This window comes from Globicephala melas, chromosome 18 (genome assembly GCF_963455315.2).
Source record: "Globicephala melas chromosome 18, mGloMel1.2, whole genome shotgun sequence".
In the NCBI taxonomy this organism is placed as follows: Eukaryota; Metazoa; Chordata; class Mammalia; order Artiodactyla; family Delphinidae; genus Globicephala; species Globicephala melas.
In genome coordinates this window covers 42,587,556-42,601,377 of record NC_083331.1, presented here as the reverse complement: position 1 = coordinate 42,601,377, position 13,822 = coordinate 42,587,556, and the positions used below count along the sequence as shown (strand labels likewise).

The 13,822-nt window shown below is 35.9% G+C and overlaps 1 pseudogene; it reads right to left on the bottom strand.

Moving 5' to 3' along the window:
* Positions 1-9,058, bottom strand: part of LOC132593830 (sperm-egg fusion protein Juno-like) — a 40,558-nt pseudogene extending 31,500 nt beyond the window's left edge.
* Between the last annotated feature and the right edge of the window lie 4,764 nt (positions 9,059-13,822).

Here is a 13,822-nt window from a genome sequence, read left to right as displayed (position 1 = left end):
TGGTTTTTGTTCCACAGGCTGCAGAATTGTAGTTCTTCTTGCTTCTGCTGTCTGCCCTCTGGTGGATGAGGCTATCTAAGAGTCTTTTGCAAGTTTCCTGATGGGAGGAACTGGTGATGGGTAGAGCTGGCTGTTGCTCTGGTGGGCAGAGCTCAGTAAAACTTTAATGTGCTTGTCTGCTGATAAGTGGGGCTGGGTTCCCTCCCTTTTGTTTGTTTGGCCTGAGGTGACCCAACACTGGAGCCTACCTGGGCTCTTTGGTGGGGCTAATGGCAGACTCTGTGAGGGCTCATGCCAAGGAGTACTTCCCAGAACTTCTGCTGCCAGTGTCCTTTTCCTCATGGTGAGACGCAGCCACACCCTGCCACTGCAGGAGACCCTCCAACACTAGCAGGTTGGTCTGGTTCAGTCTCCTATGGGGTCACTGCTCCTTCCTCTGTGCCCTGATGTGCACACTACTTTGTGTGTGCCCTCCAAGAGTGGAGTCTCTTTTACCCCAGTCCTGTTGAAGGCCTGCAATCAAATCTCACTAGCCTTCAAAGTCTGGTTCTCTAGGACTTCCTCCTCCCATTGCTGGACCCCTAGGTTGGGAAGCCTGATGTGGAGTTCAGAACCTTAACTGCAGTCGGTGGACTTCTGTGGTATAAGTGTTCTCCAGTTTGTGAGTTACCCACCCAGCAGTTATGGGATTTGATTTTATTGTGATTGTGCCCCTCCTACCATCTCATTTTGGCTTCTCCTTTGTATTTGGATATGGGGTATCTTTTTTGGTGAGTTCCAGTGTCTTCCTGTCGATGATTGTTCAGCAGTTAATTGTGATTCTGGTGTTCTCAGAAGAGGGAGTGAGAGCATGTCCTTCTACTCCACCATCTTCAAGCAATCTGTGAGGTATCATTTTTAAAAAATCACTTTTGTGTTTGTGGAATTCTATTGTATTTTTGCCTCAGAGACATTTGAAGTCAAGTAAAGGCAATTTGGCCATTACTTTAGGGATTTATAAGATGTTTTCAATAAATAAATTCAACCATAAAATATACCAGCCAAAAAAATAGTTAAATGACTTTTGTACAAGTGATGTGACTTTTCAAGTTATCATAATATTTTCAACTTTACCAACACAATCATCATTAGGCAATTACTTAGAAAGTCTCAGTTTTAGTGGCTATTTTTAAGAAAGTCAATTACTCTGCTTATCCACCACATTCCACACACATGCTCAAAACAGACATATAAAATAATATTTATGGAGGAAAAGTGGTAATAGAATGACTAGGAATAAAGTGAAAAGATAACAAAAAATGAACCAAGAACTTACATAATATGTTTTCCAATTGAAGATTTTTTTCCCTTATATTCAGCTATAAGCAGAAACACAAAAGATTATTTGACTCTGATATATGATACATGGATGGATAGAAAGACAGATGGACCTTATGTCCAACTTAACCTCATCTAGTATTTGTTGAATACATTTACTATTCATTTTAAAATACAAATTGTATACACTCATGAAGAACAAACATAACATAAACAGTACAGCATGACATTAATGAAGTTGTCAAAGACTACAAACAGAAATGTAAACTTATATAACCTTACCACAAAATAGTAGAATGTCAGTGTTGTGGGTCTCAGAGTCATTATGGAGGTCAAACACTCAGTTTTACACACAAGTTACAGAGACACAGAGATACTGACATGCTGACTTTAATAGGCAGGCAGAAGCTGAAATAGAAACCAGGCTGTTTACATTAATAAAATAAGGAATTTTCTATATAATATAAACTCTCAAAAATTATTTTACAATAAAAGTGTAGGTGGCTAGGGCTTCCCTGGTGGCGCAGTGGTTGAGAGTCCACCTGCCAATGCAGGGGACACGGGTTCATGCCCCGGTCTGGGAAGATCCCACATGCCACAGAGCGGCTGGGCCCATGAGCCATGGCCTCTGAGCCTGTGTGTCCAGAGCCTGTGCTCCGCAACGGGAGAGGCCACAACAGTGAGAGGCCCACGTACCGCAAAAAAAAAAAAAAAAAAAAAAAGACATTAAAAAAAAAGTATAGGTGGCTAATGTAAATGTGCTTATTTTTCTTTGTTAAGAGTAGAACACATGTATGCATACTTCTCTGATATTTCCTGACTTGTATTCTACAATATTTTTAAACATTCATTTATTATGGCTACTGGTTTAATGTTTGAATACTAAGACAGATTGACAGCAAACATAGTATTTGGGTAAACTATAAAATTTGTGGTTAAATTTTACAGTGTGCTTCCAATTCTTCCTTTCTAAATATACAGAAAATATAGACAAGAATTTATGATTAATAATATTTTAGGTGGCTGTTAGCAATCTTAATTGCCTTTTCTCAGTAAAATTGTACTGCCATTGAACTCATAGGAAACCCCTTATGAAGGGAGAAATGTGTGTGTATGTAACTAAGGTTTTAAGTTATCAGAAAAATCTGAAAGGTCATTGCTCTAGGTTATTAGAGAACAACCAACCACTGGAACCTAAGGAAAAAGTTGTTTTGATGTAGTGCAGAGTTGTGGGTCTATATTATCCACTCCTCCAAACAGTATAGTGTTAATTTGGTGGTAGATTGGGGGAGTTAAATGATGAATGCAGATGGTATGAGTACAACAATTGAAAATCCCTTTAAATTGTTTTTAAGTTCTTTGTTGACACTAATTTACATCCCAACAAACAGTACTTTGATAAATAGTATACCTCTTGAAATGATGTAATTGAAATAAATATTTAATTATTACAGAAATAAAGACTAGAGCAGTCAGCAGTCACCTGACCTTTCTTACAATAACCTTATGAGTATTACTAGAAGTACCTCAATGAAAAATAAATTATTTTAAATGATAAATGTTTCAACAATGTCAATGAGACAAAAAAACAGTTATAATCAAGACTTTGTAGTGTCAATAGTCCTAAAAGTGGGAAAAAAAAATTTTCATCAAGGGAAGATATCAAAACAACACAAATAATATTAAATAAAATATATTATCTGTATAATATATATGATATAAATTTCCATAGAAAGAGAATATAACAGAGTCTAAATGTACAATCAATGCTACTGAATACTATGTACATTATTATTTGATTCCTACCCAAAACTACAATATACAGCTTGCCCTCCTTATGTGTGGGATCTGAGTCCATAGACTGTGCCATTTTATGTATGGACTTGAGCATCTGCAGATTTCTGGTATCTGCATGGGCTCCTGGAACCACTCCCCACAGATCCTGAGGGATGATTGTAAGTATGTTGTGTTGACAGAATTCATTGGGGAAAGTAATTAAGAACAATGTTGATACTAGTAGAATTGTATTAATATTGGTTTGCAGACCATGTTTTTGGGGCCATATCAAGTATGAGACTATATCTCAGTATATTATTTATTTATTCATTTATATTAATAGGAAGGTCATAAGTAAAACTAAATCCTTATTGTCAGTAAAATAAATTACAAAATGAAGAACTGAACCCTATCTCAATTCTCAATACTCACTTCAGTAATTAGTACTGTACTATTTGTGTGTGTATGCACATGCATAAACACACACATATACACATATATGTATGAATAACTTGGAGTGGGTTATGAGTTCCCTGTTATTGATTAGGGAAGTTGATGGATTAAAAAAAAATAATTGTTTATTTTATCTTTTACAGAAACTATGGGAACAGCACAGGAACATGGGGCAATGTTTGGAAGGAGGGGAAGAAAGAGACAAATTGTTTTGAAATGATGAATGTCAATAAGATATTGAGAGCAAAGATCTGAAGAAAAGAAAAGAACAGGGTCTTATTAAATAAAGTACAATCTACAGAAAATAAAGTGACATTTTCCAATCCAGAAGAGAATCTTGGAATCAATAAAGTTAGAAGTGTCTTTTACAAACTAGATTTGTTTTATTTCTAACCCCCTTTTCTATTAATTTTCAGAATTTTTCTCATGATGCATTCTCTGCCTCTCTTGAAACACATACAAAAAAGATAAAAGCTGAACTCAATGACAACTTACATCCAAATAATTGAAAACAAGATGGAGCCTGATCAACTTCCGAAGTTTTATCATTCCTTGAGAAGACATTACAACATTAAATCAAGTCTTCAGTTTTTGTATTATAATCTGCTAGTATTTGGTATATTCAAAAATTCATGCCTCATATAACAATTTTTTCATTATATTGAAGCCAATTATACACTGTTTAAATATCTACTTTCTTTTGTGTGTATGTTAATATATGTACATATATATTCATTTAAGATGAAAAGTGAGTGTAAATAAAGAGTAGACAAACACATACATGCACACACATATATATATACATAGAGCAGAGTACACTACCTTCCCTTACTGATTCAGGCAAAAAGTAGTACAACAATAGAATCTAAATTATCAGCACACAATGCAATTGTTACAGAATCAATGAGTAGAGAAACAGGGTTTTTACCTTATATTGCATATATGAGAAAATACCAGATTTAAGGTCTGAAACTGGATTTGGCCCTCTCTTGCTCAGTGACCATTCAACCAAGAAACATTTAGGTAAGTTTCAAAAATAAGAACTAAATCTGAACATAATGCAGTGGGTAAGGAACAGAGTGGAGCTTAGAAAATGTGTGTTTAAATTTCAGAACCTTCACTGAGGATATTTATGAACACTAGCATTTCATTTGTCAAGTACCTACTACATAGCAGGACTTTTGATTTTGGGTAATTTAATTGATTTTTGTGTGTCACACTTCCTTTATAAAAAGTGAACCTAAAATTGAGGTTCAGAGTTTTTTGGGATTAAGTTATTAAAAATCTCCTTTCCTAAGAGGGGAAATGTACTGCTCTAATGTAGCCTGGGTGTTATCAGGAACTATGCTAACAGGAATCATTTTTCCAAGAAAAGAAAACTCTGCTCTGTTTGCCAGTTGTAACTGATAAACTTTTTTGTCATGAATTTAATTCTCATTTTCATGAACATCCAAAGGCCATGCTTAGCCCTGAAAATTATTAAAACCGTTTTCAGAATTCTTCTGAAGATAATGCATCTAAGCCTAGCTAAGTTGGAAAATAATCATATGTCTGTGTAGCAAAGGTGAGATATGCCAGTGCTTCTTTCTCTTGGCCATCAACCTTGTAATCACCTCCAAAGTGAATTACACAAACTATGAAAGGTAATATGTGCAAACTCAATAATCAGATGCATGGTATTCAGAGGCTATCACGTTGAATTGTAGCTATATATTGTTGCTTTCCATGAATTATTTTGAACAAATTTTAGAATGAGTCAATATTGAAATATCTGAGCACTTTGTTTTGGCTGCACCATACAGCATGCAGGATCTTAGTTCCCCAAGCAAGGATCGAACCCACACTCCCTGCAGTGGAAGCACAGAGTCTTAACCACTGGACTTCCAGGGAAGTCCCCTGAGCACTTTAAATATATGACTTTTTTTTTTGCGGTATGTGGGCCTCTCACTCTTATGACCTCACCCATTGCAGAGCACAGGCTCTGGACGCACAGGCTCAGCGGCCATGGCTAATGGGCCTAGCTGCTCCACGGCATGTGGGACCCTCCTGGACTGGGGCACGAACCCGTGTCCCCTGCATTGGCAGACGGACTCTCAACCACTGCGCCACCAGGGAAGCCCTAAATATATGACTTTGAAATAGTATATTGGGAGGAATTTTTTAAAATTAATTATTAAAATTTTCCAGAAAAGAGTGAGAGAAGAAGAGAAAAAAGGAGAAATTAGTGGAAGCCAGATATACAAATATAAATATACATGTAATTACCATTGTAAAAGGCTAATTATCTTTCCTTAGCAATGAGGGAAGAAAGATTTTATGTTTGGATGTCTTCAATATTTCAAAAGACAGAGATAATTGAGAGCATGGTCTTTGACAATTTCTTCAAGAGTGTACTATTAAAATGTGGATTTTATTAGTGCCTGACATGGAAAGGAAGGAGGGATGCGTCTTATGTCAAACAAAGTATCTCGTTTTCACATAGATCAGATATAGAACTTCTAAATGAGTGTTTCTTTTTTGTTTTACCTCTCAAATGAACAATTTTGTTTGGGTCAAAACATTTCCAAATTAGTCACTGCAATTTGAAATTGTCAAAGTTAAGCCATTTAGAAAGATAGTGCAATAATAATATAGAAGCTAGAGTTTTTCCAAGAGATAGCACAATTTATTAGTGGACAAACCTATGAGAAATTGCTGCTTGTCAGTCAAAAGCAAAATTATCCAATATGCTTATTCAGGGTCAGATTTTTGTCTCCTAGCAAGTCAATGAGTGAAGAGGAGATTGCTTTCAAAAAAATTTCACAAATTCAGGAATGAAGAAAATCCTAATAAGTTTGAAGTGAAAATCAGAGGATGGTGGTTTGATAAGAACTTCTGAATTCATTAGCCCTTAGTGCTGGCTCATAATAAAGACTTATAAAACCCCCATCTATGTCCTACTCTCCATGTACTTATTTGTAATACACAAAAAGTAGTTCAGGTATAAACCAGGAAGACAGAATGGGGGCAAATCCATGCTTTGCCAAACCATCACAACAGGAAGCAAGCAAAAATCTGATGAGCTAACCAAAAAACTCCTTGGAGACTTTATTCCTATGGCAAATAAAATAAACAACACCAAATAGGCTCAATAAAATATTCATAGCTGAGAACCAGTGTAGAAGCTGTCTCACTATTAAAAGCAAGGTGGTTTTGAGCAGGTAGACTCAAGGGGATCTCACTCATATTGTTTCAACAAGGGTAACAGGTAAATTATAGTGAAAGCTCTACTAATTTTACCAGGAACATACTTATGTTCAGAGTTAGGTTTACTAGTTTGCTGCAGCATGGAAAAATGTGTACCAGAGGAACCATGTTGCATTTCAGAAGAAATGAGTAAGGAGGGTGTTCTCAATGTCTTTGGGCTTCTATTGAGTTATTCTAATGAATGATCAGGGAAGAAGGGCCCACCTTAGACTTAATGTTGTCATAAAAAGAAGGGCAGTTGAGCAATGGAGTGTCTCAGATAACCTTAGTTCAAGATGTGGAAGGAAAAATGTAGGATTGAGGATACTATTTCCCTGATATCAACATTCTTCTAAAAGAATGGTTTCCTGGTTATTTTGCAGCGTGGCATAGTTTTTGTTATGTTGTGTTAGAGATATTGTCTTCTGTTGGCCTGTTCACATCCTTTTGGAAACATAGTTGATGTTTTTTAGAAACATCACATTCTGATTTTCAGGAAAGCTGAATTTCAATTTCTTAAGCCAAATCACTTCTGCACAAAGGTGTCTTGGGAGAAAGAGTGTAGATTTTAGTAATACTAACCAAGCCTGATGCTTTCCCTTTCCCTTTCTCTTTTTCTCTTTCCCTTTCCCTTTCTCTTTTTCTCTTTCCCTTTCCCTTTCTCTTTCCTTTTCTCTTTCTCTCTCTTTCATTCTCCTCCTTCAACTTGTCCATCTCCTTCTCCCCCTTCCTCTCCCTCTCCCTCTCTTCTCTTTCTCTTTCTCCAAAACTGTATATGGCCTTTATACATGGCTACCTTGGGCTTCCCCATAGCATGATATCTTCACTACAGTGCTGTTGGACATCCTACATGGCAGCCTAAGGTGCCAATCTCAAGTGTTCCAAGAGACAAAATGTATAAACATCTGTTCCCTTGGTCAAAAAGGTCATGGAGCCTGCTGAAATTCAAGGGATGGGGACAGACAAAGAACCCATCTCTTAGTGAGAGTATTGTGAAGGATTTGTGGCCACCTTTAATATGCCACATGTAGTTCAATGAACAATAACATACAAATGATTTGTCTTTAACTAAGCATACAAACAAAACAGATTTCTTCTGTTAAAATGATTGAGGAAAACATTAGGAAAATGATTTCCAATCAGGGTAATGACACCATTGGATTAACCTAAGTTTAGTAATGATGAGTCTGTTGTTAAACCAATACAGATTCTGTGAATAGTATTAACTGAAACTGTGCACCCTCAGAAAGAATAGTGACAGGATTTTGGACTAATTATTATTCTGGAAAAAGAAATGACTTTTGAAGGAAAAAGAGAAATGATCTTTTGAAAATTTCTTTAATCACTGATAGAAAACAACATGATTTTGATTTTCCTATTCCAAAAGAATAAAATGTTCAAACTTACAGATTATATTTTCAGTTAATCCTCTCAATTACATTTAATATCTAATAAGAATTTATATGAATTTTGAAATAGTCACACCACAGTGAAAATTTGGATGCATTCACAGTATAAGAATTGAGTGATATAAACAACTATTTTAAAGTCTACTGTTTAAAGCCTAGCATAAATTCCAAAACCAGAGATCATTGGTATTTGAGGATAAGCTGTTATAAGAGCCCTGAAGTTAGTCTTGCCTTTTCTTCCTAGATGATAAATAACATACTTCAGTAATATAAACACAATTACTGTCATTTTTTGTTTAAAATAACTGTCAATTAAATGAAGGAAGTAATTGACTATAGACAAAAAGGAGAGGAGATTGGCTCAAGATGGCAGAGTAGAAGGATGTGTGCTCACTCCCTCTGGGGAGAGCACCAGAATCACAACTAACTGCTGAACAATCATCAAGAGGCAGACACTGGAACTCACCAAAAACGTTACCTCATATACAAGGACAAAGGAGAAGTTGCACTGAGAAAGGGGAGAAATCACAATAAAATCAAATCTGATAACCACTGGGTGGGTGACTCATAAACTGGAGAACAATTATACCACAGAAGTCCATCAACTGGAGTGAAGGTTCTGAGTCCCTCTTCAGCCTTCCCAATGAGCAATGGGAGGAGGAATTCCCAGAGAATTAGATTTTGAAGCCTAGTGGGATTTGATTACAGGACTTGGACAGGACAGGAGAAACAGACTCCACTATTGGAGGGCACAAACAAAGTAGTGTGTGCATCAGGACCAAGGGGGAAGGAGCAGTGACCCCATAGGAGACTGAACCAAACCTACCTGTTAGTGTTGGAGGGGTCTCCTGAAGAGGAGGGGGAGAGCTGTTGCTCATCACGGGGACAAGGACACTGGCAGCAGAAGTACTCTTTAGCATGAGCCTTCCTGGTGTCCTCCATTAGCCCCACAAAAGAAGCTGTAGCCTCAAGTGCTGGGTTACCTCAGGCCAAAAAACCAACAAGGAGGGAACACAGCCTCACCTATCAGCAGACAAGCAGATTAAAGTTTTACTGAGCTCTGCCCACCAGAGGAACACCCAGCTCAACCCAGCACCAGTCCCCCCCATCAGGAAACTAAGAGAAGCCACCAGAGGGCAGACAGCAGAAGCAAGAAGAACTACAATTCTGCAGCCTGTGGAAGGAAAACCACATTCATAAAAAGACAAAATGAAAAGGCAGCAGATTACATACCAGATGAAAGAACAAGATAAAACTCCAGAAAATCAACTAAATGAAGTGGAGATAGGCAACCTTTCAGAAAAAGAATTAAGAATAATGATAGTGAAGATGATCCAGACCTTGGAGAAAAAATGGAGGCAAGGATCAAGAAGATGTAAGAAATGTTTAAACAAAGAACTAGAAGAATTAAAAAACAAACAAACAGACATGAACAATACAAAAACTGAAATGAAAAATACATGAGAAGGAATCAATAGCAGAATCACTGAGGCAGAAGAATGGATAAGTGGCCTGGAAGACAGAAGGGTGGAAATCACTGACATGGAACAGAATAAAGGAAAAAAAATGAAATGAAGGCAGTCTAAGAGACATATGGGATGACATTAAGTGCAAAAACATTTGCATTACAGGAGTCTCAGAAGGAGAAGAGAGAGAGAGGCCCTGAGAAAATATTTGAAAAGATTATAGCCAAAAAATTCCCTAATATGGGAAAGGAATAGCCACCAAGTCGAGGAACTGCAGATAGTCCAGGCAGGAAAAACTCACAGAGAGACACACAAAGACACTTAGTAATAGTAGTGACCAAAATTAAAGAAAAATTATTAAAAGCAACAAAGGAAAAATGACAAACAATATACAAAGGAACTCCCATAAGGTTAACAGCTGATTTCTCAGCAGAAATTCTACAAGCCAGAATGGAGTGGCATGATATACTTAAAGTGATGAAAGGGAAGAAACTACAACCAAGATTACTCTACCAAACAAGGATCTCATTCAATTTGATGGAGAAAACAAAAGCTTTACAGACAAGCAAAAGCTAAGAGAATTCAGCACCACCAAATCAACACTACAACAAATGTTAAAGGAACCTTGCTAGGTGGGAAACACAACAGAAGAAAAGGACCTATAAAAACAAACCCAAAACAACTAAGAAAATGGTAATAGGAACATACATATCAATAATTACCTTAAATGTGAATGGATTAAATGTTCCAACCAAAAGACACAGGCATGATGAATGGATACAAAAAGAAAACCCCTATATATGCTGTCTACAAGAGACCCACTTCAGACCTAGAGACACATACAGACTGAAAAAGAGGGGATGGAAAAAGATATTTCATGCAAATAGAAAACAAAAGAAAGCTGGAGTAGCAATACTCATACCAGATAAAATAGACTTTAAAATAAAGAATGTTACAAGAGACAATGAATGACACTACATAATAATCAAGGGATCAATCCAAGAAGAAGATATAACAATTATAAATATATATGCAGCCAACAAAGGTTCACCTCAAAACATAAGGCAAATGCTAACAGCTTTAAAAAAGAACATTTGACAGTAACACAATAAGAGTAGGGGATTTTAACACCTCAATTAAACAAATGGAGAGATCATCCAGACAAAAAATTAATAACAAGCAAAAGCTTTAAATGATACAATAGGCCAGATAGATTTAATTGATATTTATAAGACATTCCATCCAAAACAGCAGATTACACTTTCTTCTCAAGTGTACACGGAACATTCTCCAGGATAGGTCATATCTTGGGTCATAAATCAAGGCTTGGTAAATTTAAGAAAATTCAAATCATATCAAGCATCTTTTCTGACCTCAATGCTATGAGATTACAAACAAATTACAGGGAAAAAATGTAAAAAACACAAACACGTGGAGGCTAAACAATACATTAATAAATAACCAAGAGATCACTGAAGAAATCAAAGAGGAAATGAAAAAAAAAAAAAGAACCTAGAGACAAATGACAATGAAAACATGAAAATCCAAAGCCTACGGGATGCAGCAAAAGCACTTCTAAGATGGAAGTTTATAGCAATACAATCCTACCTCAAGAAACAAGAAAACTAAAATAACAATCTAACCTTACACCTAAAGGAACTACAGAAAGAAGAACAAATCAAACCCAAAGTTAAAAGAAAGAAAGAAATCATAAAGATCAGAGCAGAAAAAAATGAAATAGAAAAGAAGAAAAATATAGCAAAGATCAATAAAACTAAAAGCTGGTTCTTTGTGAAGATAAAGAAAATTGATAAACATTTAGACAGAATCATCAAGAAAAAGAGAGAGAGGACTCAAATCAATAAAATTAGAAACGAAAAAGGAGAAGTTATAACAGACACCGCAGAAATACAAAGCATCCTAAGAGACTACGACAAGCAACTCTATGACAAAGAAATGGACAACTGGAAGAAATGAACAAATTCTTAGAAAGGAATAACATTCCAAGACAGAACCAGGAAGAAACAGAAAATATGAACAGACCAATCACAGGTAATGAAATTGAAACTGTGATTAAAAAGCTTCCAACAAATAAAAGTCCAGAATAAGATGGCTTCACAGGTGAATTCTATCAAACATTTAGAGATGAGCTAACACCAATCATCCTCAAACTCTTGCAAAAAATTGCAGAGGAAGGAACACTCCCAAACTCATTCTATGAGGTCATGATCACCCTGATACCAAAACCAGACAAATATACTAAAAAAAAAAAAAGAAAATTACATGCCAATATCACTAATTAACATAGATGTAAAAACTCTCAACAATGTAGTACCAAAACAGAATCCAACAACATATTAAAAGGATCATACACTATGATAAGTGGGATTTATCCCAGGGATACAAGGATTCTTCAATAGATACAAATAAAACAGTGTGATACCATATTAACAAGTTGAAAAATAAAAACCATATGATCACCTCAATAGATGCAGAGAAAGCTTTTGACAAAATTCAACAGTCATTTATGATAAAAACTCTCCAGACATTGGGTACAGAGGGAACCTATCTCAACATAATAAAGGCCATATATGATAAACCCAGAACAAACATCATTCTCACTGGTGAAAAACTGAAAGCGCTTCCTCTAAGATCAGGAGCAAGACAAGGATGTCCACTCTTGCCACTATTATTCAACATAGTATTGGAAGTCCTAACCATGGCAATCAGAGGAACAAAAGAAATAAAAGGAATACAAATTGGAAAAGAAGAAATAAAGCTGTCACTGTTTGCAGATGAGATGACACTATACACAGATAACCCTAAAGATACCACCAGAAAGCTACTATAGCTAATCAGTGAATTTGGTAAAGTTGCAGGATACAAAATTAATGCACAGAAATCTCTTGATTTCCTATACACTAACAAAGAAAGTTCAGAAAGACAAATTAAGGAAACAATCCTATTCACCATTGCAACAAAAAGAATAAAATAACTAGGAATAAAAGTACCTAAAGAGGTAAAGGATCTGTACTCAGAAAACTATAAGACACTGATGAAAGAACTCAAATACAACACAGAGAAATATAGCATGTTTGTGGATTGGAAGAATCAATATTGTGAAAATGACTACACTACCAAAGGAATCTACAGACTCAATGCAATCCCTATAAAATTACCAATGGCATTTTTTATTTACAGAACTAGAACAAAAAATTCTTACAATTTGTATAGAGACACAAAAGGCCCTGAAAAGCTAAAGCAATCTTGAGGGAAAAAATGGAGTTGGAGGAATCAGACTCCCTGACTTCAAACTATACTTCAAAGCTACAGTAATCAAGACAATACGCTACTGGCACAAAAACAGAAATATAGATCAATGGAACAGTATAGAAAGCCCAGAGATAAACCCACACACCTATGGTCAACTAATCTATGACAAAGGAGGCAAAGATATACAATGGAGAGAAGGCAGTCTCTTCAATAAGTGGTGATGTGAAAACTGGACAGCTACATGTAAAAGAATTAAATTAGAATACTACCTAACACCATACAGAAAAAAAATTCAAAATGGATTAAGACCTAAATCAAGCAAGATCTATATTGACCCACCTCCTAGAGTAATGGAAATAAAAACAAAAGTAAACATATGGGACACGTAATGAAACTTAAAAGCTTTTGCACAGCATAGGAAACTATAAACAAGATGAAAACATAACCTTCAGATGGGAGAAAATATTTGCAAACAAATCAACAAAGGATTAATCTCCAAAATATATAAACGGCTCATGCAGCTCAATATTTAAAAAAAACAAAAGCCCAATCAAAAATGGACAGAAGACCTAAATAGACATTTCTCCAAAGAAGACATACAGATGACCAAAAGGTACATGCAAAGCTGCTCAACATCACTTATTACTAGAGAAATGCAGATAAAATCTACAATGAGTCATCACCTCACACTGGTTAGAATGGGCATCATCAGAAAATCTACAAACAACAAATGCTGGAGAGTGTATGGAGAAAAGGGAACACTCTTGCACTGTTGGTGAGAATATAAATTGATGCAGCCACTATGGAGAACAGTATGTAGTTTCCTTAAAAAACTAAAATTAGAATTATCATATGTCCCAGCAATCCCACTATGGGGCATATACCCAGAGAAAACCATAATTC